We start from the raw sequence: 26,983 nt of genomic DNA, 5'->3' as shown, positions 1-26,983 counted from the left end.
CTTGTGCTTCTTCAGGCAGGGCTGTCTGTTTATCTGCATGTCGCCTAGCACATTGCCTCACATGTAATCTCTCCTTTACCAGACGCTGGCTGCACGCACCCTCACGATTCCTGCCTCTGAGGCCTCTCTCCCTCCATTCTCAGGGCATGTGACACAAACTAGAGACTTGACAATTGCCTACCACTGAGGGGATCACACAAGACTTAACAACAACGAGAGAGAAGGGGAGAGGAAGACGGTGAATATTAAGCATCTGAAAATGTTACGGCAAAATCCGTTTGGACCTCTTGTAAACACGTGACTTCAGTAAGTGTGGGAAATGTAATGTTGACTAAGGCATCTTTTTCTATCTTCCGTTTGAAACAAAATTTGTGAAACGATGACTCCTCCGACTATTTTTATCTTGGGACATAAAATAGCCACGGGTCGTGAAGGTGACATATAATTTGCCAATAGAAACGGGCAAGGCCCCCACACTGTTCCACTTGTAGCTGTGAGGGAATGGTTGAGAGCAGATCACCCAAACAGTGAGATCCGTTAGAAGAGTTGCAGAAAATAAAAACAAATAAAAACGTCTGTTCGAAGGCATCTGAAAACTACGAAGGCATTCGGCACGTAGGAAGCCAATATCCCCGAGAGAAGGAAAACGCATTGAGGAAAGCACCATATTTCATGTACCTTTTCCTTTCCACGTAGTTACCAATTCATAGCTGCCTAAACAGCACCAAAGGAATCCCCAAACAAAGTGTTACTCCAGGTGACAAGGGGATGGGGTGGTAGTTCGAACCACTTTTGGCATTGACTTATTAGCTTAATTTGAAGCTTTGCCAACACTGAGCATAGCTTGGCTGCTAAGATAATGAGAAACTAAATCGAGCGATTAACATTTTCATGGTGCTGAAGAAATAAAAATTGGAGTTCAGGGATTGCCAGTGTGGAAGGACCTTAAAAGACACCGTAGGGGAAGCTGGCGAGCCTGAACGTTTAGACCGGAGGAATATGTGTGACCCAGAAATAAACCAGGACTCACAAAGAACCTCCCCCGCTGAGAATCAGGTTGATTGCTGATGGCAGTAAGGTGATTTTCTCCCGAATTTATTACTGGAGTAAACTAAAGTAAATCCCTTATGAAGAAAATAGTGTCGTCTAGAAGTTCTACCTTTTTTATACATATAATGTCCAGTCTGTAATAAAAATAAATGACTGACAGAGCAAAAGACAGAATATAGAGACAATGAAAACCAAACAAAACAAAGAGTGATAGACTAACCAGTGATACAAATACTGAGTTTGCCAGACTTGAGCTTTAAAGTAACCAGGACTGACGTATTTCAAAAAAAGACATGAAAATAAATATGTTTGCCTGTAGCCAATGTGAAACCTTTACACTGAATATCTAAGGTGAAAAACTCATAACTGAAATGAAGAAGTAATGAATAAATGGTTTTAAGAGCCAATTATTCAAAGTTGAAGAAAGCACTAGCGGTCAGAAGAAACATTGTCTAAAGTATAAAGAAAAAAAAAACAATGAAAATTAAAGGGTGTAAAGAGATATATTTGACATAGACAATATTTTAAAATATTAACACCCAATAATTTCCACAAACTCACAAAAGACATCAAGACACACATTGAAGGGGTGCCTGCATGGTTCAGCTGGTTAAGCATCCAACTTCTCATGGTCCGTAGGTTCAAGTCCCGCGTTGATCTCATGGTCCGTGGGTTCAAGTCTCGCGTTGGAATCTGTGCTGATGGCTCGGAGCCTGGATCCTGCTTTGGATTCTGTGTCTGTCTCCCTCTCTCTCTGCCCCTCCCCTGCTCGCCACTCTGTCTCTGTCTCTCTCTCTCTCAAAAATAAATAAACATTTTTTAAAAAGACACAGATTGAAGGGGTATCACAAATCCCCAGCAGGAAAAGAAATATACATCTGTATACAACATAGTAAATCTATTAACCAAAGTAAAGAGAAAAATCTTAAAAGTACCCAGAGGAGAAAATTAGTATCACCTCTCAAAGAACAACAGATAAGACTGATGGCTGACTTTTTAGAAGAAATGGTGGACTCCATAAGATTATAGGCTGTCATATTTAAAATAAAATAACTATCAAAGTAGCATTGGATACCCAGTGAAAATAGCTTTCAAAAACAATAGCGTCTGGCAGGCATTGTAAGTTCTGGTCAACCCATCCTTCCCACAGATGACTTCCTAATCTCTGGACAAAAAAGGACTCCGAAGACTAAACAGAGAAAAAGGCTTGGACAGATGATACAAACAAGGGTAAATTTCTCATCTTTTCAATTCTTGTGGCTTTGCTCAAAGATGGACTCCAGTCAAGTAACAGTTGCAGAGACAGAGACAGAGACAGAGAGAAAGATCTTTCTCTCTCCACTCATGCACCAAGAAGGCCACGTGAGGTTCCAATGAGAAGGCAGACATCTTCATTCAGGAAGAGAACTCACCAGAAATCAACCCTGGAAACACCGAGAGGGTGCTTCTGGCCTCCAACACCGTGAGGGATACATTTCTGTTGTTTAAGCTGCCTAGACTATGGTAACTTGCTGTGGCAGTCCGAGCTGACACATGCAAGCACCCATTTTAGCTATGCTCCATGAGTTAAAGGAACACACACTTGACATGAATGAAAATATAGAAAACCTCAGCAGAGAAATGACAACTGTAAAAATGAACCAAATAGAAATGAGCTCCACAGCAGAGTAGAGATGGTAGTCAAAAGAGTCAGTGAATTTAAAGGTATTGCATTGGACTTGTCCAATCTAAGAGCAGAATACGAAGAGAAGAACCATAAACTAAGCAAAGTCACGGCATTCATCAAAAGTTCTAAGATGTGTTTCTTTGCAGTACCAGAATGAGGAGACAGTGGGGTAAACCAAATAAGGGTAAAATTCCCCATGGCCAAAAATTTACCAAATTTGCTAAAGATATAAATTTACAGATTCACGAAACTAAGCAAGCCCCCAAAAGGTGAAATTCAAAGAAGTCACCTCCAGAGACATCCTACTCAAACCGCTGAAAAACAAAGATAATGAAAGCAACTAGAGAAAATGATATCCTTCAAGCAGAAGAGCAATGCTTTGAGAGCTGTAGATTTCTCATCTGAAAGTTTAGAGACTAAAAGTGGCAAAAAAAATCCCCTTGAAACAAGAAAACAGGAATCGTCAATCCGGTATTTCATATCCAACGGGAATTAAAAGGAAGTTTCAGATGAAAACAGTTAATACAATGTGTTATCGGCAGATTGTTCCACAAGACGCGGCAAAGGAATTTCACTAGGGAGTTAAAACTGATGGCAACTTGGATGTTCAGGAATGAAGAAAGAGCATTAGAAATGAGGATAACTATTCCGCACACACATATGTACACATGCAGGCACACAGGTTCACGCACACACGTATCTTACGCATAGAAGACAAACAACTGCACGGATATTCCATTGTCTTCTCACAAGAGAACTTACACACCGACCTGACATTTTCCCAAAGGCATTTCCCATGACACCACAGCGATTGCATCCTCATAATTTTCAGCATCTGCCATGTGCCTTCGTCAGTCTTATAGGCTCTGAGGTTTAGTCTCACTTACGAGTTTATACCCTGCTCCAGCATGTATCCATCATTTTGAACATTAAAGGCAAGGTGTCAGGATCCCACTTTCCTTTTTCCCAAATGGCCCTTTGGTCTTTGCATAAATGCAAATATATGCACATTGTTAAGAAGCCATGTCTATCTTTACCCATCAGTTTTTTTTTTTTTTTTAGATGCCAGACCTTGGACTAAGGGTTGCAAAGCAAATCTGTGGGTCAAATCTGACCTATCACTTATTTTTGGAACATTTTATTAGAATACAGCCTCACTCTTTGCTTTACGTATTGTCTATGGCTGCTCTCATGCTGTAACAACGGAGTTGAGTAGTTGTGACAGCAAACATATGGCCTAGAAAGCCAGAAATACTTCTTATTTGATCTTCTTTTGTAAAGGTTTGATCCTCCAGAGAAAGGAAAACATATATTTGGTTACCCTCTTTACAAAAACTGTAAGTAAATACATCCTCTATACCTAAATAATAAAAGGAACAATGTAATGATATTTCCGGAAAAGTAAAAAGTCATCCGTATTCTAAATATACCCATTAATCTTTAGGAATTGAAACGATTGGCAATTTCCTTATACTCCAGATTAAAAAGAAACTCTAGACCTGCTCCCAAGTTTGGAAGTTTTCACTGGGCATCCCGTTATCAACCCACACGTAAACACTTACACACAAAAATAAAGCATAGTACCCTAGAACAAATAACAAACAATAAAGGAAAAATTTAGAATTTTCTAAACAATGGAAACTGAATTTGTTGCCAGCAGAAATTGCATCAAAGGTAACAGCAAAAGAAGTTCTCCAGGAAGAAGAGCATGGAAATGCAGAAAGTAATTGAAGCCGCAAGGAAAGGTCATATGCGGTATGAACCTAAAAGAACATCGTCTATATAAAGCAATAATAATAATTTCATGTTATGTTTAATGTATATGTAATTAAATGACAAAACTAATAGGACACGAAGCAGTTAAAATTTCTTAAAATTCCTGCACTGAAACTAGCTAAAGTACTTATATCTATTAGACATTGTTAACTTAAGGATCTTAATAAGGTAACCAATAAAATAAATTAATTAAAAGGTAGAATGAGGTGATAAAAATATATTTTTATCATATAAAAGAAAGAAAGTAAGGAGACAAAAGGATTGGAGAATAGAAGGTACACAGATTTAAACAAAGTGTCCGTCGTAAATTTAAATAAAATGGATTAAGTACTTCAATTAAAATGTAAAGATTATCAGACTGGATTAAAAATCTTCAAATCAATATCACTCTCAAGAGATTCTTAGATATAAAAGTCACATAAAGCTGGAAGTAAGGAAAAATTTTATACCCCACATATCAATTATATCTCAAAGAAAAAATGATATTAAAGTAAGAAGAGTTAGTAAAAAATAAAGGACATTTTGTAACATTATGTATCGACTTACTGGCCAAATATAGCAATGATAAATTTGAATAGACCTGACAGTATAGCTTTAAAAACTAATATAATGAAAACTAATATAACATTGCGTGTCAGTCATACTTCAATTTAAAAAAAAAAGTATAAAAAAAGAAAGGAAATTCAATGACAATGTGTTTTTTAATTGGTATGTTATAATAAAATGTTCACAAAATAAATAATATAATGACGGGTAGACCTGAAAGGAAAGGAAAAAGGCCAGAGCGAAATTGAGATCCTCTAATGTACTCTTCTTAGTATCCAATAGAATGAAGAAATTAAACAAAATCAGTGAGAATATGAAAGATCCAAACAGTAAAAATAAATATGATCTAATTGGCATATAGATAACATTGCGTAGAACTGACAAGAAGTTGTCTTTAAACTGGCTACAAAACTTGTCTTTCATTCTAAGAGTAGAAATGACTCAGAACCTGTTGTCTGATTATAATGACATTAATCTAGAAATCAATAAGAAACAGGTAAATAGAAGATCTCTAAATAAAACTTTAATTACTATATATTTTAAAAATACCAGAGTTAAAGAAATGATAATGGAAATGAGTAAATATTTTGGGTTAGAAAATGATTAAATGTGTGGGATACACATCCAGCTGTATATTTATAATCTGTGGACATTTCCTTATGTATATTATACTTCAAGAGATTCCTTAAAAACCAATATGATTAGAGTAGAAGTAAGAAAAATTAAGATATTAAGATGCTATTTTACTAGTCCAGGTTGGAAATAACAATATTTCAAAACTAGGTGATAATAATAAGTAGGCAGAATCTGAATACATATTCTTACAACAAAAGAGTAGTATCCAAAGTATATAAAGAACACCTACAGTTTAACAAATAAATCTGCTTTAGATACCTAAATGGAATACTGTGCAAAGGAGAATATCCAAAGGGTTAATAAGCATATGAAAAGTTACTCAACCTCATTTTGATCAGGGAAATACAAAATAAAACATCAAACTAACCCACTGTCTGCACTTTGCTAACATGAACAAGATAGAAACGACCAAGGATTGACATGGCTATGTAGTAATAGCCCTCACACACTTCCTATAAAAGATGATATTTTGCAACTTTAAAAACCCTTTGATTTTATCTTTAAAAATCAGATATATTTATATCTCATTAGCTTTAAATCTCCTACTATTTCCCCGATTGAATTTCATGTGCATGTGGATCAAAAACGTATACAGTATGTTAATAGCAGCACTATTTAAAATAAGCAATGATTGGAAAAATCCGATTGTCAATGGATACATGTTAGCCTATTCAGACAATGATAAATTATGCAGTAATAACAACTAAACGCGAATCTCTTAAAAGTCCAGGTGGGTAAAAGAGGTCAGATACAGAAGAGTAGTGTATCGATCCAGTCAAAAAAAAGTTTTTTAAAAAGGTAAAACTCACTGCTGGCTTATGAATTTAATATGATGGTTCTTTCAGAATGGAAGTAGGGGTAGTCACTTAAAAGCTGTGAAGTGAAGGCTGGCAATATTTGATTTTTTCAATCTGGTGGTTATCTGAATGTATTCCCTTTGTGAAACTACTTAGCTGTCCACTCAGATTTTTGAACTTTATTATGTTAAACTGCAACTGAAAACTCGACTTGGATTGTGTAAAAATGCCGTGGAATATATTTTAACAATTGTTTCCAGTTAAAAAATTAGAATGTCAAAATGTCATTGCATTCTGAGAACTGCCTTCACCAATTTGTAATTGCTCAAAGTTTTTCAGTGTTAATAGGACTAGTGTCTTTAAGAAATTGGTATAAAAGTTTTTGGTTGTATTATAAGATAGTGTTGACATTATTAAATAGTTTAAATAAATTAGACAATGCTTAAGATGATCAGTGAGCTTACCTGTTTAAGCATTGTGTCGTGACGGAATGATGTGTCATTAATAAAAGCATGGCAACCATTTGAAAGAGATAGAAAATGTGCAGGATATTTAAGTGGATCACTTCTGGTAAGTCCAAAATTGGGTTTTAAAAAATGTTTATACTTATATTATTTAGCATACATTACTAATGATGTGTAATGAGTTATTTGTATAGTTAAAAAAAACTGGTTGAGGATACATAATATTTAGTTAGTGAAGAATTTAAGAGATTCTGGAAAACTCCAGAAGGACATAATAAAACTAAGTAACTGGACAGCTAGGTGGCAAATTGCACTTTCATGCACACTGGAGAACAGAATACACTTTAAGAATATTCTATATAAATTCAGTGTCTATTTCTAATGGTTGTAACCAATTAGGAAAATAAATATTGAAGACATTCATGCACTTTGTTCATTCACAACATTTCACTTAGACAGCTATTGAGTATTTACCATGTTTTTAATATTCTATATACATTATCTCACATTCCAAAATTATATGGAGTAATCAAAGACCAACAATAGCCAAGATACTCCTGAAGAAGAAGACAGGATTTATTTTATTATATATTGAGAATATAACTTAATATAAAATATATAATACATATATGTAATATAGACATAATATACAGATAATATCGCTACAGATAATATACAGATAATATACATAATATACAGATGACATGGCTACTAGACAACACATATAAATATAACATATACTAAATATTTCATATATACTTGTAATGCTGTATTACATTTTATGGTTGGTATAGAGTTAGGAATAAACAAACAAATGAATAGGAAAGAAAACAAAAGTGCAAAACTAGATCCATGCATATACGAAAACCTGAAATATGTTAAAGCTGTCATTTTACATGAGTGAGGAAAGTCATTAATACATAGTACAGGGAAAACAATCAGTTATTTAAGTGAGAGACAAGTAACAGGTTTCCATCATAATAGATAAGCAAAAATTTAATCCATATACTTAGTGACATTTGAATACAATGTTTATCAATTTCCAGGGCTGTATTCACAGCGATATCCTGTCTTATAATTACACTAAGGATATGTAAGAGTTAATGTGATAGGAAGCTGGGAAAAGGAAATAAGTGAATTTTCTATACTATTTTTGTAACTATTCTGCAAATCTACAATTCTTTTAAAATAAGAAAAAATTTAAAAAGTAATGTAAATAACATATGGTCGATAATAAATTGGATTCCATATGAATTATGAATTTAAATATGAACAGCAAAACAATATTTAAAAAAAACAATACAGGAGAATGTCTTTAACGCTTTGCAGCAGGAAAGACTTTCTTAAATTAGATTTAATAAATGCAAACCATAAATAAATATATTGATCATCCAACTACATTAAGAACCAGAATTTCTGTACGTTACAATTTATATCTCATTTCCACACTTGCCATAACAATTTTAAAAAGCAAGGGGCTAAGGGGTCAATATCAACTGATATCAGATAGTTACCAAGATTTGGAAATGAGATTTAATGTCAGGTCTGCCTAATTCCAGATTTCTTGCTTTCAGTAAGACTACAATTTGTTCCTTCCCCCAAATAGCATGTTAAACAGTAATGTAATCAGCCTGCAATCTTGAAAAACATGCATGAATAATATAACTTATATTCACATGTAAGTAAATTAAAAAGCATGACAGTTTAAAAATGAATGAAAAAAAGTAACTTACAGTAAATCCAGATGCCTTTTATGATGTAAGCTATCGGGGGACATACTGAATGAAATAGTGTGATGTATTACAAGGCATGATGACATAGTCGATGCTTCATCCACTTAAATTTATATTCAAGAGAAGACAATACTTTTTTTTTTTTTTAACATTTATTTATTTTTGAGACAGAGAGAGACAGAGCATGAACGGGGGAGGGGCAGAGAGAGAGGGAGACACAGAATCGGAAGCAGGCTCCAGGCTCCAGGCTCTGGGCCGATGGCTGGCCCAGAGCCTGATGCGGGGCTCGAACTCACGGACCGCAAGATCGTGACCTGAGCTGAAGTCGGACGCTCAAGCGACTGAGCCACCCAGGCGCCCCAAGAGAAGACAATTCTTAATTGGGTAGAGTCCACACTTTTTCTGTAGTTTTGACATTTCGAAATAGGACATAAATAAAACTTTTTTTTTTTTTTTTTTGAGAGAGGGAGCACTGGGGGGAGAGGGAGAAAGGGAGAGAGAGAATCTCAGGCAGGCTCCATGCTGTCTGCATAGAGACCAAACATGAGGCTGGATGTCATGACCAGTGAGATCACGATCTGAGCTGAAATCCAGTCAGTTGCCCAGCTGACTGAGGTACCCATGTGTCCCAAGACTATTCTTATACGTAAAAGGTATTGTGTGTATTTCAATTACAAATACAAACTGACACAGGAATTTTGGGATAGTGACACATACAATGAACAGTGTGGCTGTTAGTATCTTGATTTTTCTGGAAACGTAAGCAAACTTTTGGTAAACGTTTGGACAAAACAAAGTACACTCTTCTTCAGCTTTCATGATAAAATGAGGTTTTGGATAATTTCATAGATACTAAAGCTCAGCCAAAAATGCGTTATGCTTTGGGGTGCCCGGGTCGCTCAGTCAGTTAAGCTTCTGACCTCAGCTCAGGTCGTGATCTTGTGGTTCCTGAGTTTGAGCCCTGCATTGGGCTCTGTGATGACAGCTCAGAGCCTGGAGCCTGCTTCAGATTCTGTGTCTCCCTCTCACACTCTGTCTCTCTCTTTCTCTCAAAAAATGAATAAGTGTTAAAAAAAATTTTTTTTAAATGCTTTATGCTTCAAAAGAGTATGAGAAGTATCCAGACTCCGATATTCACGCATCCAAAGGAAATTAGTGGGGCATTTGGTTGCCAGGTAGAAAGGACTGAACAGCTTTTATTGTGCAGGGCTGTGTATGAACGCCAGGGTATCTAAGTCACATGGATCCAGCCCCCTAAAACTCCGTGCCTTCCTACTTTTCGTGACAGTGCAAAACAAGTCCCGTATTTCCAAAGAATTTTTGGGCACCCTATTGAGAACCCCTGGCCAACTGACACCAAGCTTTGGATTAACTTAATTAAGCCTGGCAATGTTATGTTTAATGGAAACCACAACATAATAGTTCCTTATGTTCGTCTGCCATTTTCAAAGCCCTTTCTACGTTACGTCGTCTCGAAATCTGCAAAAGGCAGATTTTGCTACTTTTCGGATAAATTCAACTTTGCAAAGGTTGCTCCACGTCGAACAGCTAGTGGGTGGAAGAATGGGTCTTTATTCAGCTGTCAGTGAAACTATCCACGCCCTTGAAATGGACTGGATCTTTCCCACTGTAGGACATACACCATCTTGGCCCCATTCAGTAGAGGAGAGCGGGCGGTGTGCGGTGATTCTCCGCTACCACCTTACGTGGCTTCTTTTCCAGGAATCCCGTGGGAAGCAATTGTTTTCCCTGGCCTGTCCTTCCCAGTGCAGCCAGCCTGTCTCTGAGATGTGCACCCAGCATCTCTTGAAGCCTATGTGATATATTAAGAGACTGTGTTCACTGGTGAAGGCGGCCATCTGTTCCAAAGTGCTGACACATTTGTTCTGATAGCAGCTGTGGGAAGAAATCTAACAGCGCTGCAGAGGGTGCTGGGGACAGAGAGCAGCTGACAGCCTGAAGCCCAGTAAGGACACGGCAGAAGGCTCTACAGGCACTGAGAAGGACCAAAACGATCCTATGCAGGTGATTGACTTGGGACCCCAGAGGTACCGGCCAAAGCGCAGAGTGGAAGCAATTTTCTCTATGCCTCTCCAAAGGAGTAGGTAGGGAACGTGAGGTCATCCTGGGGAAGCAAATGCAAGCTTTTGCAAACTCATCCCTCCCTTTTGGAATAAACAATTCTGATGTAAAAAGATGATATCGAATTCTATGATTAGAGACACCCTGCCCCACCCCGCCCCACCCCACCCCACCCCGCCCATGCCTTCTTTTAGGCATAAGAACTAACTTGTTCTCTGCTTCGTAACAATATAATGGTGCAGCAGGTGAGAACGTATATATGAGGGACACCCTGGTGGGCTTTCATGCTAGCGTATACTAAAGTGGGCACGTAAAAGGAGCGTGGTGGGCAAAACAATAGAACCCCAAAATGTCCACATCTGCATTCCTGGAACCTGTGAGTTTGTTATGTTCTCTGGCAAAAGGGAGTTAAGATCGTAGATGGAATTAAATTTGCTAATCAGGTAACTTGGAGATGGATTATACTGTATTACCTGGATAATCCCAGGGTACACTGGGAGAGACCCAGTGTAATCACGTAGGTCCTTATGAGTGACACTGGGAGGCAGAAGCATGTCAGAGTGCTGCAGGGTGAGACTCGACCAGCCAAAGACACCTTTAAAGATGGAAAAGGGACCCCAGTCACAGAATGCTGACAGCTGCTAGGAGCTGAGAAAGGCAAAAAAAAAAAAAAAACAAAAAAAAACTGGGTTAACTCCTGAAACCCCCAGGAAGGCAAGCATCCCTGCTGAGAGATCATACTTGTAGCCCAGTGAGACCCATTTCAGACCTCTGACCTCTGGGCCTATGTGATAATAACATCGTGTTCTTACGAGTCACTAAGTTTGGCATAATTTTTATCACAGCGATAGGAAACGAATGCAGGGTTACAGGGCTGCTGGTACCTTTCACTTCCATTTCATGATGCCAGACTCAGAGCGGCAGGTTGATAAATTTAGCAGCCGTGACTTAGTGGTGAGAGAGAAAGATGTCTCATGGCTGCATGTGTCTGCATCATATGTTGAATCCTATCATAATTGGAGCTCTCCCAATTTAGAGGCAACAGAAACTATAATCAAATGAATTCCTCTTTGGGAATAATTCCAGCCTTCTAGCGAGAAGAAATCATAAACGGTGTCCATGCAAATTAATTTTGGCTATAGCATGAAGTATTTGCTATCACACATCGAGCTTCCTATTTGTCACAGGTGTAGTGACAGTGAGAAGAGAAGATTCGAGGAATAAACGCTTCAAGGAGACATTTGAGATTAGCTGGGGCCAGCCGGGCCAGCTAGTGTCATTTTTTTCTTTATTCATTCATTTGCCAAACGTGTTTTAGGAGCTGTGTTCAATGTGGAGATGATGGAACGTTGACCACACTGAGTCTCTGCTCTCTACAAGTTAATCGCCCAGTGAAGGAGATAATCCTATGGATGAGTACAATGCAGCCTGGCCAATGCTTCTCTGGAGGCCCGAGCCGGATGCGTGGAAACAGGAAGGTGGCATTCAAGTATGACTGGAGAGGATAATCAGCGATAACCCCCAATATGACCATCTTGCCTGTGTGCTCATTGTATCCAGGAGAAATCCATTCTTGCAACCAACATCATATCATATTGTTCTAATTCTTTACCCATCTATCTTCCTTGGTTGTTTTTAGGCCCTTATGGAAAAGGGTTATACTTTTTCTTATCTGAATTCCTAGTACCTACCTCAGGTTTTGGCCATTCTGATGATGCTCAATGAAGTCATTGCTTTATCAAGTAAGCAAAAGAATGAGCGAATCAGGTGACATTTGCCCTGATGGATCTTGAAGCACAAGTAATCGATTGGGCCAGGACAAAAAATATTGCAGGGAAAGTAAACAGTACTGTATTGATCGGATCTAGATTCCAAAGACATCCCAGTACTGCACTATTCTTGCATGAAAGGTCACCTAACTCTAGGTGCTGTCAGATGTGCAAATACTAGACCAGCTCCAGTGTCCAAGGAGGTGAACGTGTAAGCATTCTGTCCTCTTTCTCCCAATACACAGTCACAATAGCTCATTCTAGTGACTTAGAAACATAGTCCTTGATAGCAGGGCTCTGGGAAACGGAATATGGAAAAGGCTTCCTCATTTTGTCCTTGGTTTCTGCTATCTTTGTCATCTCAATGTCTCCCTCGGTCCACTCCCTATTTTTACTTTTCCTTGGTTCTTTCCTTTCTTCACAATAGCTCTTGCTGAAACTGAAATCACTTTCAGATCCAGAATAAAATAGCTAAATGTGAGTGCTGTAAAACATTGGTTTGCAAGCATAATTCATTCCAGAAACACGCTTGTAATCCAAAGCACTTGTATATCGGAGTGAATTTCCCCATAAGGAATAATGGAAACTCATATGATTGTTCCACAACCCCAAAATATTCACATAAAAATGATTACAGTGCTGTGTTATAATACAAAATAATAAAGAAAATACAAAATAAGAAGAAAAATAAACAAATTAACCTGCAAGTGCCTTTGAAAGCCTTTGTGGCTGATGTGAGGGAGACAAGAATTATTGTGCAGGAATGACTTTCACTATTACTAACAGAATCACTGCTCTCTATTGGCTCAATAGAATCTGTTTCTTTTTGTGCAACTTTAACAAAGAACCCATCTGATGACCTAGAATGAAGCAAAGCGTTCCTCAGCTTTCTCTTGTATGTAAAAGCAAAGAACTGTCCACAGGTGCTTTGAAGCGACAAAAAAATACATCAGTGTCAGTTGTGGGCACCTTCCAACGTTCTGAAAAATCACTGATTTCTGCCAAACATAGCAGCCTGAGACTGAGGATCTGTGCATGGGAAAGATCACCCACAATCCTGCAGGAGGAGAGAGAGAGGGAGGGAGAGAGAGAGGGAGAGAGAGAGAGAGAGAAGAACCATTGGCTCAGTTGTGATCATGTGACGTTCGGCATCACACGCAAATCCTGTTGCAAGGCATCTCTCGTTTATCAAGTTAAAATGTATTAGAAACGTTTGCTTGTCTTGCGGAACACTCACAGAACCAGTTACTTGCAATTCAAGGTTTTACTATATTTGCTTGCTTCTAAGGGGCTAAGAGACCCTGACACAATTAGAACCAGAGTGATCATAAGCCTTTCTTATACTTCCAGAATTCGTATCTCTAATACATCGCAGGTTTGTTCGGGTTCACTTTCCTGTTTCCTAATCTTTTGGAGGTACAGTTCTATCCATTTTCTTCCTGCAGAAAAATTAGAGAAGGGAAGCCCAAAGTACCAAAGACCAGAGTGGGCAGGGGAATGAGATGCCGATTCCCCAGTGCTGTATCAGGGCCCGTCAGACAAGAAAGATTTGGAGCCATTTGGTTCTTGGGAAAAAGTTATGACCAAACCTCTGAACAGTATTCTCCCACTGATAACTGTGGGTTGAAGAAATTTTTGTTTAAATATTCATGTAGCAGAGTTATTGAAATTGCATTTTTGGTAGGAACATACTGTGGGCACTAATGAGCTTTTATGATGATAGCTAATTATAGGAGGTGTTTCAGATGGTTTAACAAGGTAATTTTTGAAAATTTAATTAATAACTAGCATTTATGTGTCATTCTTAAAATATGATATTGCATATCTTTTATTGGAGAAGAGAGAAGATTTCTGCAGTTTGTGAATTTTATTAGGAACCTGATACTTGTTATATTTGTATATACCCAAACAACATACAACAATCGTCTCTTGGACTTTCTTATTTATAGTATTAGTCACCGGTTTGCAGATTTGCAAAATCATCATTCCTAGAGTTATAAAAATGCAATTTTATGCTCTGCTAGTCATTTCCATATAAACACTTCAGTGGATTTTGAGGTTATATTGGAGTCTATCCATTGATAACACAATAGAATTTGCTGGAAACAACATTAAAACCTATTATAACCCAGTACATTATACAGGTGACTTTTGAGCTAAGTGGTAAATGTGACACACATATGGAGCTTATATTAAATTTCTTAAATTTATTACATCCATTATTATGAATGGTTTTATAGAAATATATAAATAATATATACATTTTTAGAAGCTAATATTAATATTTTTAAAAACACAATGCCAAAGTTTCAGGAGAGAGGGATTGTACGAAAACACTTTACATACGCAAACACTGAGACTATCAAACAAAGAGGTCACCTACTAAACAGGGCAGACTGGGATCAAGCTTTAGATTCTTAACTGTATGTGATTTATTAGATATGCACACAGTCAGACACTCAGTACAGACTTGAGTTGAACGAGGGAAAGTAACCAGAATGTCTTAATGTAGTGTCCACATAACCAGGAAGAAATATAAAAGTATTATGGGAAGAAACACTGTAAATATCCCCATAAAACTCAAGAAAGTTACCATGTAAATCTTGAAATATATACTAGTTACATTTTAGAACACTGTAAAAATTACAAATTTTTAGTTGAGATTACAAATCAGAGATCAGATCTCATGGCGAGTCTTGAAGCTATTATGTTCATATTTTCCATGCTACTCTCAATAAAGAGGTAGATACATACATACATACATACATATGTACATATATACATACATACCTGCATACATACATACATAATCTTTTCTCATAGTGTAAGTGGGGGATTGGAGTCAATGGCATATTCCTGCCAGGAGTAAAGTTCCTTGATACTGTGGTTTTAAAGGAACTACAAAATTATGCTCTCGTTGTTTTTTTCCTTTCACAATTAGCAAACGATGTAAGAAATGGTAAGCGTAAGTCAAGGAAAACCCAACATCCAACGTTCTTGAGAGACTGGGCTTAGACGATTAAGCCATAGTCTCTAAAAAGAGGTTGTCTTTTTAACCTTTTTTGACGACAAGACTCGAATCTGTTTGGATGTGACCTTCAGTCTCTTAAGAAGGTCTCTCAAAATCACTGACACGTGAAGTTGAATAGCAAATGGCAACGGAAGATCAATAATGAGGAGGTCCCAAAGAATTGAAGCCAAGCGTCCTGATCCAGGCATGTCTACAAGATGATTGACAGCACGACATCTGAGCAAGTCCTGAGCTTCACAGATGAAGTAGGGTCACCCCTGGACGCGTGAGTCGAAAGCTGGCGCAGGGACATATGGAATCACTTCTTCAGGCAGTTAGAGCAGCAGATGTGCATTGGTGTGCCAGGCGCAACATGAGATAGAAAGATTCATTCTGGGCAAGAAAAGCAGCCATCCAAGGGGCAGAACCTTAGAAAATGACAGGTCTCAGAGCTGAGGGTACCCCTGTGCTCCAAAGAATATGTGTCTGCTATGTTAAAACTGCCGCTGGGCACACTGTCAGTAGTGACATTTTTGAAAGCGCTCAGCGAAGGATGAATTCTCTGAGATGGCAGCTTCTGGGTAGTTGTCAATACAGTGGACACTGAAACAATGTCACTGCCACAGACCCGATAAGAATAATTTGTTTTTAAGGAATTTAAATGATCCTCTTAGTGCCTGATGATGATGATGATCTCTGGGGAGGTAAAAAAAAAAATTAAGATAAAGAAAGGAAACTGCAGATGAGGATGAACGAAGAAAAAAAGACCAAGTTCTATGCACTTCACTATTTCACGATCAGAACAGAGCTTTTACCGTATAAAGGTGACCGCGAGTACCATGGAAATACTGACAAAATAAGGTTTCACTTATTACACATGTTTTACAGAAAATTGTTCGCATTGCAGTGGGCACGAGACTTCAAATATCGGACCTCTCTGACACATCTTTACTGCCATACGTAATATTGGAAACGTATGATGATACACGCAAAATCCCCTGGGAATGAGACGCTTGATGAGAGCAAAAACCTTGCTTATGACATATCCATCAACGTTTTCAAATTATTTGAAAATTCCGCAAAAATCAGAGTCATCCTTTCATGGAATATTTGTAAGCACAGGTCATATGCAAGGACTGAGTGAGACATTGATGATGTGGATATGATATAGATCAGAGAACACTTAATTCTTGTCCCCAAAGGAAATGAGGTGGTATTCCCCAGACATCTTGCCATCCTCTGGAGAAGACAATCGAGGGAAGCAATGACTAAAGCACATTATGACAAGGACCCTCATCTAATTTATAAATAGTGTGATAGAGAACCAGGGAAGAGAAATAGGTTTTGTTTTTGTTTTTGTTTTTGCTTTTGTTTTTTACTTTTTGGGAGAAGACACATCTGTATCAATTTAAGTGTCAAGGGGAAGATGTAAAGTCAAGCTGAGACCGGACCAACACAGAAGAGTTTGGCCATTTGTAAGACTTTGAGGAGAAGTGGCTAAGGAAATGTCCTCGAAGACAGGCTACCTTAATAAGTTTTCCGTTATCTTGAGAAGTGTGACGCGAGTAATGTCCTTTCCAAATAGTTTAGTCTCGGGATTGCTTTACACTCTTAAAAGTTATTGAGAACACCAAAAAGCTTCTGTTTACATGGGTTATATTTTGTCAATAGTTACTGTGTTTGAAATGAGAACAGAAATTAAGATATTTAAATTTAAAAATAAGAACACTCAACTATTTAAAAATAAGAACAATCAGCTCATGGTTAGCATAAACAACATATTTTATGAAAATTACTATATTTTTTCAAAACCAAAAAACCACCTTTAGAGGAGTGACATTGTTTTCCCTTTTATCTATTAATATCTGGCATAATAGAAGTCAGATGGATTCTCATCTGCTTCTGTATTCCAACTGTTGCAATATGTAAAATTGTAGTTTGAGCTTATATGGAAAAATCTGGTCTCATAGAAATATATAGATGGAAAAGAAAGCAGTATTTTTTAGCAGCTTTTTTGGGCACAGTGGATATTCTTCTTTTGATATTACACCAAAATTCAACAAATGGTAGTATCTCAAAGTTTAGTTGAATGTGAAATCTCAAACAATATCAGTAAGCTTTGGGTTTATTCTATCTTATTGGTCTACCTTGTACTTTCAGTGGATCTTTTACCCAAGCATGTTTTGGGTCATTTAGAAAATACTGTTTTATTGGGTTACTGAGTTATCTTTCAAATACTGACTCATTTTATTGTATGATATTTAAAAATATCACGTTTGTTAATATCACTGCTGATCTTATTAGAAAGTTATACATATTGGGAAGTTTTTAAGGTTACATTGATGGATATTCAAAACAGCTATATTTCATTTGAGAGCTATTATTTTGTTTATAAATTAAAATCTATCACTTTTTTCTTTGTATATTTTAATAAAAATTGTATATATTTAAAGTGTACAACATGATGATTTGATATATATATATATACACATAGTGAAATGTTTACTATAGACCGGGTAATTAACTATCATCTCTTCACATAGTTAGCATTATTTTTCAGATGAGTGCACCTGAAATCTGCTCTCTTAGAATAGTTCCGATATCCAATACAGTATTGACTATAGTCACTATATTTGCATCCAATCTGTAGACTTATTCATCCTACATAACTGCAATTTTATACACTTTAACCAGATTCTTCCCATTTCTCCCACCTCTCCGGCCCCAGTAACCGATGTTCTAATCTCTTTCTACCAGTTCAACTTCTTTTTTGTTTTCACATGTGAGATCACATAGTAGTTTGTCTCTGCTTTATTTCATTTGCCAAAATGTTCTCCGTGTTCATCCACGTTGTCGTAAATGGCAGGATTTCCTTTTTTCTCGTTCCTGAGTAATATTCCATTGTACATCTCCATTCATCCATCGGTGGACGCTGAGGTTGTTTCTAAGGAATCTCAGCGATTGTAAATAATGTTGCAAGGAACATGGGAGTGCATATATCTCTTTAGGTTAGTAATTATATTTCTTTTGGATAGATACCCAGAAGTGGGGTTGCTGCATCATATGGAGCTCTATTTTTTGATTTTTTGAAAAACTTTCATACCATTTTCCAACTACATTCCCACCAAGAGTGTACATGGGTTCCCTTTTGTCCACATCCTGGCTGACACTTGTTATAGTTTGCGTTTGTGATAATAGCTATTCTAATCGGTGTGAAGTGATATCTCATGGTGGTTTTGATTTGTATTTCCCTGATGATTAGTGATATTGAGTATCTTTTCATATATCTATTGGCCACTTGTACACCTTCTTTTGAGGAATGTCTATTCAGGGCCATTGCCTATATTTTAATCAGATTGGGGTTTTTTTTGTTACTGAGTTTTATGTTTGCAAATACCTTCTCCCATTCAGTAAGTTGTCTTTACACTCTGTTGACTGTGTCCTTTGCTGTGCAGAGCTTTTGGTTTGATACAGTTACATTTGTCTGTATTTGTTTTGTTTTGTTTTGTTTATTTGTCTGTGCTGTTGGAGTCATCCTGAAAACTATCCTTGCCCAAAACAAGGCCAAGATATTTTGTTTTGTATGTTTTCTAATAGTTTTATGGTTTCAGATGTTACACATAAGTCTCTATTTTGAGTTGATTTCTGTGTACGGAATGGAATAAGGGTCAAATTTCATTTACCTGCATGTGGAAAACCAGTTTTCCCACCAGCATTTATTGAAGACACGGTCCTTTCCTCAACGTATTCTGTTGGCCAATGTGTTGAATCAACTAACCATAAATGAGTGGATTTATTTCTGAGTTCTCTATTCTGTCCCGCTGATCTATGTCTGTTTTACTTACAATACCTTTGTGGTCTATTTCAAAATCAAGTACCGTGATGTTTCTAACTTTGTTCTTCTTGCTCAAGATTGCTTTGTCTAGTCACAGTCTTTTGTGGTTCCATACAAATTTTAAGATTATTTTTTTTCTGTTTCTGGGAAAACTTCCAATGGGAATTTTGATAGGGATTGCGTTGAATGTGCAGATTACTTTGGGTAGGACGAACATTTTAACGATACTGATTCTTCCAATCCACAATTGTGGAATATCTTTCCATTTGTTCATGTCTTCTTCATTTTCTTTCATCAATGTTACAGTTTTCAGCACACAGATCTTTGATCTCTGTGGTTAAATTTATTGCTGAGTATTTCTTTTTGATGCTATTATTCATGTTTTCTAAATTTCGCTTTTTGGATAGTTTTCTGTTAGTGTATGGAGAGGCAACTGATTTTCGTATGTTACTTTAATAAATTTTTTCATTCGTTTTAATAATTTTTTGGTGGCCTCTTTTGGGCTTTTTACTACATGCCATCATGCCACCTGCAAACAGCATTTTACTTCTTCCTTTCTGATTTGGAGGCCTGTTATTTATTTCTTTTGTCTTCTTTTATTTTTCTCCCTCTCCCCTCAATTGCTTGGGCTAGAACTTCTAGAATTATAGTTAATAGAAGTGGTGAGGGTGGGCACATCCTTTTTCCTGATCTGAGAGGAAAAGTTTTCATCCTTTCACCATTGAATAGGACATTAGCTATGGAATCTATACTATCCGTACATCGTACACTTTCACACATTATATTTTGATACAACAAATGCCTTTCATATGATGAATTCAGGCTCTCATAGATCCACTGAAAAAAGTCCTAGCATTTGGAGGTCACAAACTTATGGTCAAATTAGACTTACAGATATGTTTAGCATGACCCACATGCATTAGACCACACAGCCCTTTACATTTGTATTTGTTTTTTAAGAAATTTTTAATGTTTCTTTTTGAGAGAGCAACAGAACATGAGCAGGGGAGGGGAAGAGAGAGAGAGGGAGACACAGGATCCAGAGCAGGCTCCAGGCTCTGAGCTGTCAGCACAGAGCCTGACGCTGGGCTGGAACCCACAACCTGAGAGATCATGACCTGAGCCGAAGTTGGACGCTCAACCGACTGAGCCACCCAGGCGCCCCATACCACACAAGCCCTTTAAATTAGGTGGCGATATTTAAACATCAAGAAATTTAAATACTCAGACTTATGACCTCTTTGCATATTCACCATGTATGGCAAGGTAAACCTTCACTTCTTCACGACAACATCCAGGTGAAGCAGGCTTGAAGTGGTCCCTTTATTCCAAAATGTCCCCTCCAACTCAACCCAGGCCCCCCGCCCCCTTCTTACACAGTTGCTGATTAATCTTATATTTTGCCTGCCTTGCTTATCCATGTCACCTCCCTGGTGCCTGTCGCCAGCAGCTCAAAATAAGCAGACTAAGAGATAGACTGAGCCAGGTTCCAGCTGATTTCCTCTCAGGCATCTCTCCCTTGTAGCTTTTTCCTTCTGTATCCCTGGGGCATTTTTTGTTGGCCATCGACCACGCTTCAGCAGGCTGGACAGCTGCTTCCCTTAATGAAGGCTGGTTTGCCCAGAGAGGGAAGGAGAGAGAGCAAGAGAAGGAGCCCAGATGAGAGAGAAGTTATCTTAACTTTGCTGCAGAGTCTCCAAGTATTCTAATGCTGAAGGAGCAGGTAGGATTTGGTAAAAGATGCCTATGAGGTTCTCGGTGAGAGACTTTATAACCTTTCTTCTTAAAACTCTTTTTGAAATAGAAACTTCTTTTCAACGTAGGATCTGCCCTGTGACTGGCAGAGATTTCTAGGCATTAGGAATATAACGAGCATTTGACAGCAGGCTTCTTCACTGTCCCCCTGCCCCAGTGCCACCTTGTTTATATGGAGACTTGACCTGACAGCTTCCACTGGGCACATACACGTGTGGGCAGAAAAGATCTAAAGTCATTTCAAATGTACCTCATCAGACCAGGACTTTAATGTTTTTATTAAATTATACTAGATAAACAGAAAGGTGCACAAATCAGAACTACACAGTTCAACAGTTATCCCGACATGAACACAGCCATGAACTTCAATCAAGTTCCTGGCATTTTTACTTAATGAAGTATCTCACCTTAGGCCGGCTTTAAAAAATTTCCTTCTGAAATACCGTCTTTTGATTTGAGTCCATTGTTCCAATTCTATCCATTATATTAAAGAAAACAGGGTCTCCAGTGGATCAGAAAACAATTGTGTTTTTTTGTTTTTTGTTTTCTGTTTTGTCCCTACTGAACATCCAAATCCACTCTGCGGGACAGGTTTTTCTCGTACACACGAATGAAATCTAGGCCAAGTGCAGTCGTATTTCAGCTCGTTTTTCTTGCGATAGAAAATGTGTGATCATTTTCATCTTTCCACAGTGCTCTCCGCTCTATATTTTCCCACAGTTAAAGCATCCATAAGTATAGTAAGAAAAGGGAAAAAAATTTCCAAGTTAATTTGGAAATTAAATCTATTGTTTTGAGCTTGCTTGCAGGCACGGGTCCGGGTATGAAAGAAGGGTGGATGTGGCTGGCTTTCCCACCTTATTTAAGACTGTTTTCTGATTCTTCTGAGATCAGGGTTGGGAGTTTGGAGTAAAGCGGCAAGCAGGCAGGAAATATTTTACTTCTATTGGTACTGTCTTGAGAACTGCCGGGACTTGGTTATTATTCAGAGCCGCCTCTGTCTATACGTGATGCATGATCAACCGCTCAAATTCTTTCGACACACGTGTGAGTTCGTCGGGGACCCTCCCACGGCCAGGAAGCTCCTGCACCCCAGCCGATCTGTGTCTCTGGCTGTCTCCCTCAGCCTTTTGTGGTCCACCCATCAGCTATGACCGTATTTCCAATTCTGAACATTTCGCCCAGGCCAGATGTAAGGTTAAGCCAAGGGCAGTTCTCTCTCTCAGCCGTGTCTGTGAACAGGAAACACTAACACATTTGCTGCTTTTCCACACACGAGGATGCTCGCTGTACTCACAGCGTTCCATCTTTGGAGCACACGGGCATTCCAGAACTTTCTCCCTTTAAACTTTTCAGCTAGGAGTCAGACACCAGTGGGCACCTAGCAACCTCTCCAGTGTTTTCCTTGATATTCTTCTCGATATGTTTTGCAGGATATGCTTCTTGCTGAGGCGGTAGTAGAGAAAGGAGCATATGTGGTTTCACGGGAGTGGAATCCGAGAGGTGTCATATTATCATTTTGTCACACGGTCTACGGAAATCTTTTTGAAATCTGGCTGTCAGAGTCAATTTACTATCCCGTTTACTTGGTTTCACTTATAAATTTTAAATGCAGATTATTTGGCATTAACACTTTAATTAACAGTTGGAAGCAAGGGCCATGGCCAGGGATAACGTCCTCGCCGTAGGCTACCAGATAACTGCTCTTGAGCTGGAATGTTCTATAGAGGAACACTGTCCATGTACGATTTGAACTGCATTGCTACCTAACTATATTATCATTCAACATCTCTGTGCTGTGTTCACAATGATGTATTATGGGTGTTTTTTTTTTTTTTCAAATGCTTTGTAGAAGCACAGATATTAAGCGCATTTTTTAAAGGAAGTGTATTCAAAAGAATGCACAAGAAACACACCAACAAATTAGGTGATAAAAGGAAGACTTTAAAAAAAAATATTTGCGATTTCTTGGCAAGAGCTTCTGACTGAGATGCTAGAAATTGAAAAACCTAGTTGGAATATCATTAGAAAATTATCAGTGTGAGAAAAAGGCAAATAACAAACTGGGAAGAATATTTATAGCATGACAGGCAAGTGATTAATGCTTTTTATTATTTTAAAACCCCCAGAAATCAGGAAGAAAAAGACAGAGTCTCCATTAAAACGGGCGAGAGATATGAAGAAGTAATACATAAATTATTATGACGAAATCCAAATTTGTTAATTATCTAAGAAATGCAAATATAAACAAAACAGGAAGCCATTTTTTATCTTTCAAGTTGGCAATGGTAAATGGCAGTGCTTGGTGTTGGCAAAGGCTCAAGAGGTTCTCATGCAAAGCTGATAAAAGAGAAAAAAATGTTATGTATCTTCATTTGGCAAAGTGTACGAAAACGCTTACAGTATCGCTGCCCTTTGACCCATCAGTCACGTCTAGAAACCTAAATCAAAGAGATAATCAAGGTTGTGCACCGAGATTAGCCACAAGATGTACAGAATTGTTTCTAACGGTGAAAACTTTGAAAACAAATTTAAACATGAAACACTAGATCGGTAGTTGATTGTCTTTATACTTCCTTTTAATGGTGTGCCCTTTATCCACTAAACCGCGTGTAGCAAATTAAATGAAAAATTAGCTCCTTCTTTAACACTTTGTATTTGCTCAGCACGTGCACCATGTGAGGGGCTTTTCTAGGTACTGATGATACAGCAGGGAACAAGGCGGGTAAAGCCCCTCCTCTCACAGACTTTACCTTCTAGTGAGGTCAAGCTAATTCCAGATAGTAAACACTTTGATAAAAATGAAGCAGGCTATGAAATAGAATCAAATAAATTAGGTGACAGCATATACACCCAGACACCCCTATTGCTTTCTAAGATAAGTATTTTTTAAACGTAAAAGTTAATCCGAGCAGGGATGTCTAGGTGGCTCATTAGGTTAAGTGTCTGATTCTTGACTTCAGCTCAGGTCGTGATCTCACGGTTTGGGAGATTGAGCCTCATGTCAGGCTCTGCCCTGACAACACGGAGCCTGCTTGGGATTCTCTCTCCCTCTCTCTCGGCTCCCTCCTCTGCTCACTCTCAGGTGAGCGTCCACTCTCTCTCTTGCTCTCTTAAGATAAATAAGCATTTTTGAAAAAGTTAATCTGAGCAGCAGAAAGACTTTAAATCGTTCTCTCCTATTCCTTGCTTTTACCTTTCTAATGTTTTATAATTCACTATTATAATTTCATGTATTTGTTAATTACCGTAAATCAACTCAGATTTTCTGGTGTCGAGTGACCTAAACCATGACCAGATGAGTTGTATTTCTGTTCCTTTTCGTCCACCTCAGAAAATATTTATTAGGGTACTATGCGTTCACTATACACGTTTATACTCAGCTCCATAAATAATCTTACGGCAATCCATAAATGTGGTTATATGCGTGTAGGCGCATCCCTTTCTAGCGAAGTCTGTATTTCTTCTTAGTCTTTTTTGCTTCATTACACAGGGTTCTGCCATCTTCCTCTTTACCAGCACATGGCGATGCACATCATCAGCCCCAGCATACTGTCCTCCTTTCCCTCTTCCTAAGCCCCCCGATCTTGTGCTATTCTAAGGACAAGCAAGCTGGTGTGGAAACGCAGGGCAAGGAGGTGTCTCCACCGGGAGACAGGAGATGCTGCACACCCTCTTTGCTTCTCCATTCTTCAGACTGACAGTTCTGGAGACCTCCTGTATGGTTCCCCAGCGCTCCCCCCGGAAATGGGCAGGTGCCAGGTCTTAATACGACAGTCCTATTGGCCTTTATCATCCTTTGTTTCCACATGCGTCCTTAGATGCCACCTCCTACAGAAAGTAAGTTCACCCGAGTCCTGTCCCAGGCTCTGATTAAAACAAGATGTCAGAGGTACTCACAAGACTTTGTGCGTTGTGTTGTTGTTTTATCAAGATGAGCTAAGTTACAGTAAATGCTTTGCACTGTGATTCATTCCTTTTTTATGGAAATTCTTCTTACCACGTGATTGCATCTGAATGTATCTCTCTCCCTTATTGTCTCTCCCTCCCTCTCTGCCTCTGGATGCATATGCACATAAGAGATGTGATGCATAGTACGCATACAGACGTGTGTGTGTGTGTGTGTGTGTGTGTGTGTGGTTATGTTTCTTTGTTTATCCTTTTCCCGCCTCAAATAAAGCTGGAAGGAACCTCTGCATGTTCTAGTACTTGATTTCTGTGGGCTAAATTGAAGAGTGAGGGTTGTTTGTCAAAAGGTATGTCAACGGTATTTGAATAGTGTTACATGGTGACAGATGGTACCACACTTGTGGTGAGAACAGCACAATGTGTAGACTCATTGAACCGCTCTGCTGTATGCCTGCAGCTAATGTAATATCACGTGTCAGCTACGTTCAAATAAACTTTTTTGCTAGAAGGGTGTGTATGTGTTCTTCTATATAATTTCAGTAACGATGTTACCAAATTATTTTCCTTAAAAAAAAAAAGGGTAGTATCACTTTCCATTTTCGTCAAAAATGTTTGAAAGTGTTCTTTACCACACATACCTACTGGAAATAGGCTTTGTATCTTACGTGTTTTCAGTTTAATGCGAAATGATATATCCTTGTTGCTTTCATTTACATTCGTCTACCGCCAAATTGTGTCTTTTCCTGTGTCTCATGGCTTTTACATTTGTACTTCTGTTAATTATTGCATTTAATTTCCTTTGCGTTATTTGGTCTCTTCTTGCAAATTTTTAGTATGTCACTTTATATCATAATAGTAACACACTGACATCTACATAACGAAAGTTTTCCACCTGACGTGGTTGTCTATTGGCATTTTTTATGGTAACTTTTGCTCTACAAAGATTTAACTTTTTCTGTAATTCAATGTGCCAGCTTTTCTTTAAGAAACACCCAGGTGTCCAGCCTTGATTAAAAAGAGAATTTCTTGGGGCGCCTGGGTGGTTCAGTCGGTTAAGCGTCCGACTTGGGCTCAGGTCATGATCTCGCGGTCCGTGAGTTCGAGCCCCGCGTCGGGCTCTGTGCTGACAGCTCAGAGCCTGGAGCCTGCTTCGGACTCTGTGTCTCCCTCTCTCTGTGACCCTCCCCCACTCATGCTCTGTCTCTCTCTGTCTCAAAGATAAATAAACATTAAAAAAAATAAAAAGAGAATTTCTTGGACTCCCATGTGTAGGTTTTCTATTAGGTTTTCTGTTGGCATTAACTCTTCTCATTTTTTTAAACATTCAACCATCTAAAATTTATTTTGATATGAGGTCTAAGATTTGAGTGAGTGTGGATGCCCTTATTTTTGTCTTCTTGATAGACAGTCGACGGTGGCAACACCAGTCATTAAATAAGCCATTGATTTTTTATTAGATTATGCTAACACCTATTTCTATATTCTGATATCCACTTTTGTTCCAGTGATTTATTTTTCTAATTTCATGTTTCAGTAGTGATCAGTCAGCTTATGCTGAGTTTCAAACATCCCCCAAATGTCAATGTTTTAAACCAACAAATGCCTATTTTTTGTTCATTCTGCATGTTCCAGGCAGCTTTTCTGAGACCCATGGTGAAGTAGGTCTCTCGTCACACCCACCCTTCCACAGTCTTCCAGCAAAGAGAATGGAGATAAGACCAAAGCACTAGCTGTGTTTCTGCCTGGAAAGGTGACACCAAACACTGTGCTAAATATAGTTCATTGATCGAAGCAAGTCACGTGGCCATATTTCTTCAGAAATGATGAGGAAGGAAAAGAAGACTAGCTACGACAACCATAGTGTTTATTCTTAAGGGCAAATACCAGACAGATTTTGTTAGTTTCTGTGAGACTATGGATTGATGTCTTTCATCAGTTCAAACAAATCCTTGGTC

The sequence above is a fragment of the Panthera onca genome, chromosome B2 (assembly GCF_046562875.1).
Source record: "Panthera onca isolate mPanOnc1 chromosome B2, mPanOnc1 haplotype 2, whole genome shotgun sequence".
In the NCBI taxonomy this organism is placed as follows: domain Eukaryota; kingdom Metazoa; phylum Chordata; class Mammalia; order Carnivora; family Felidae; genus Panthera; species Panthera onca.
Note: the sequence above shows the minus strand (reverse complement) of the source record.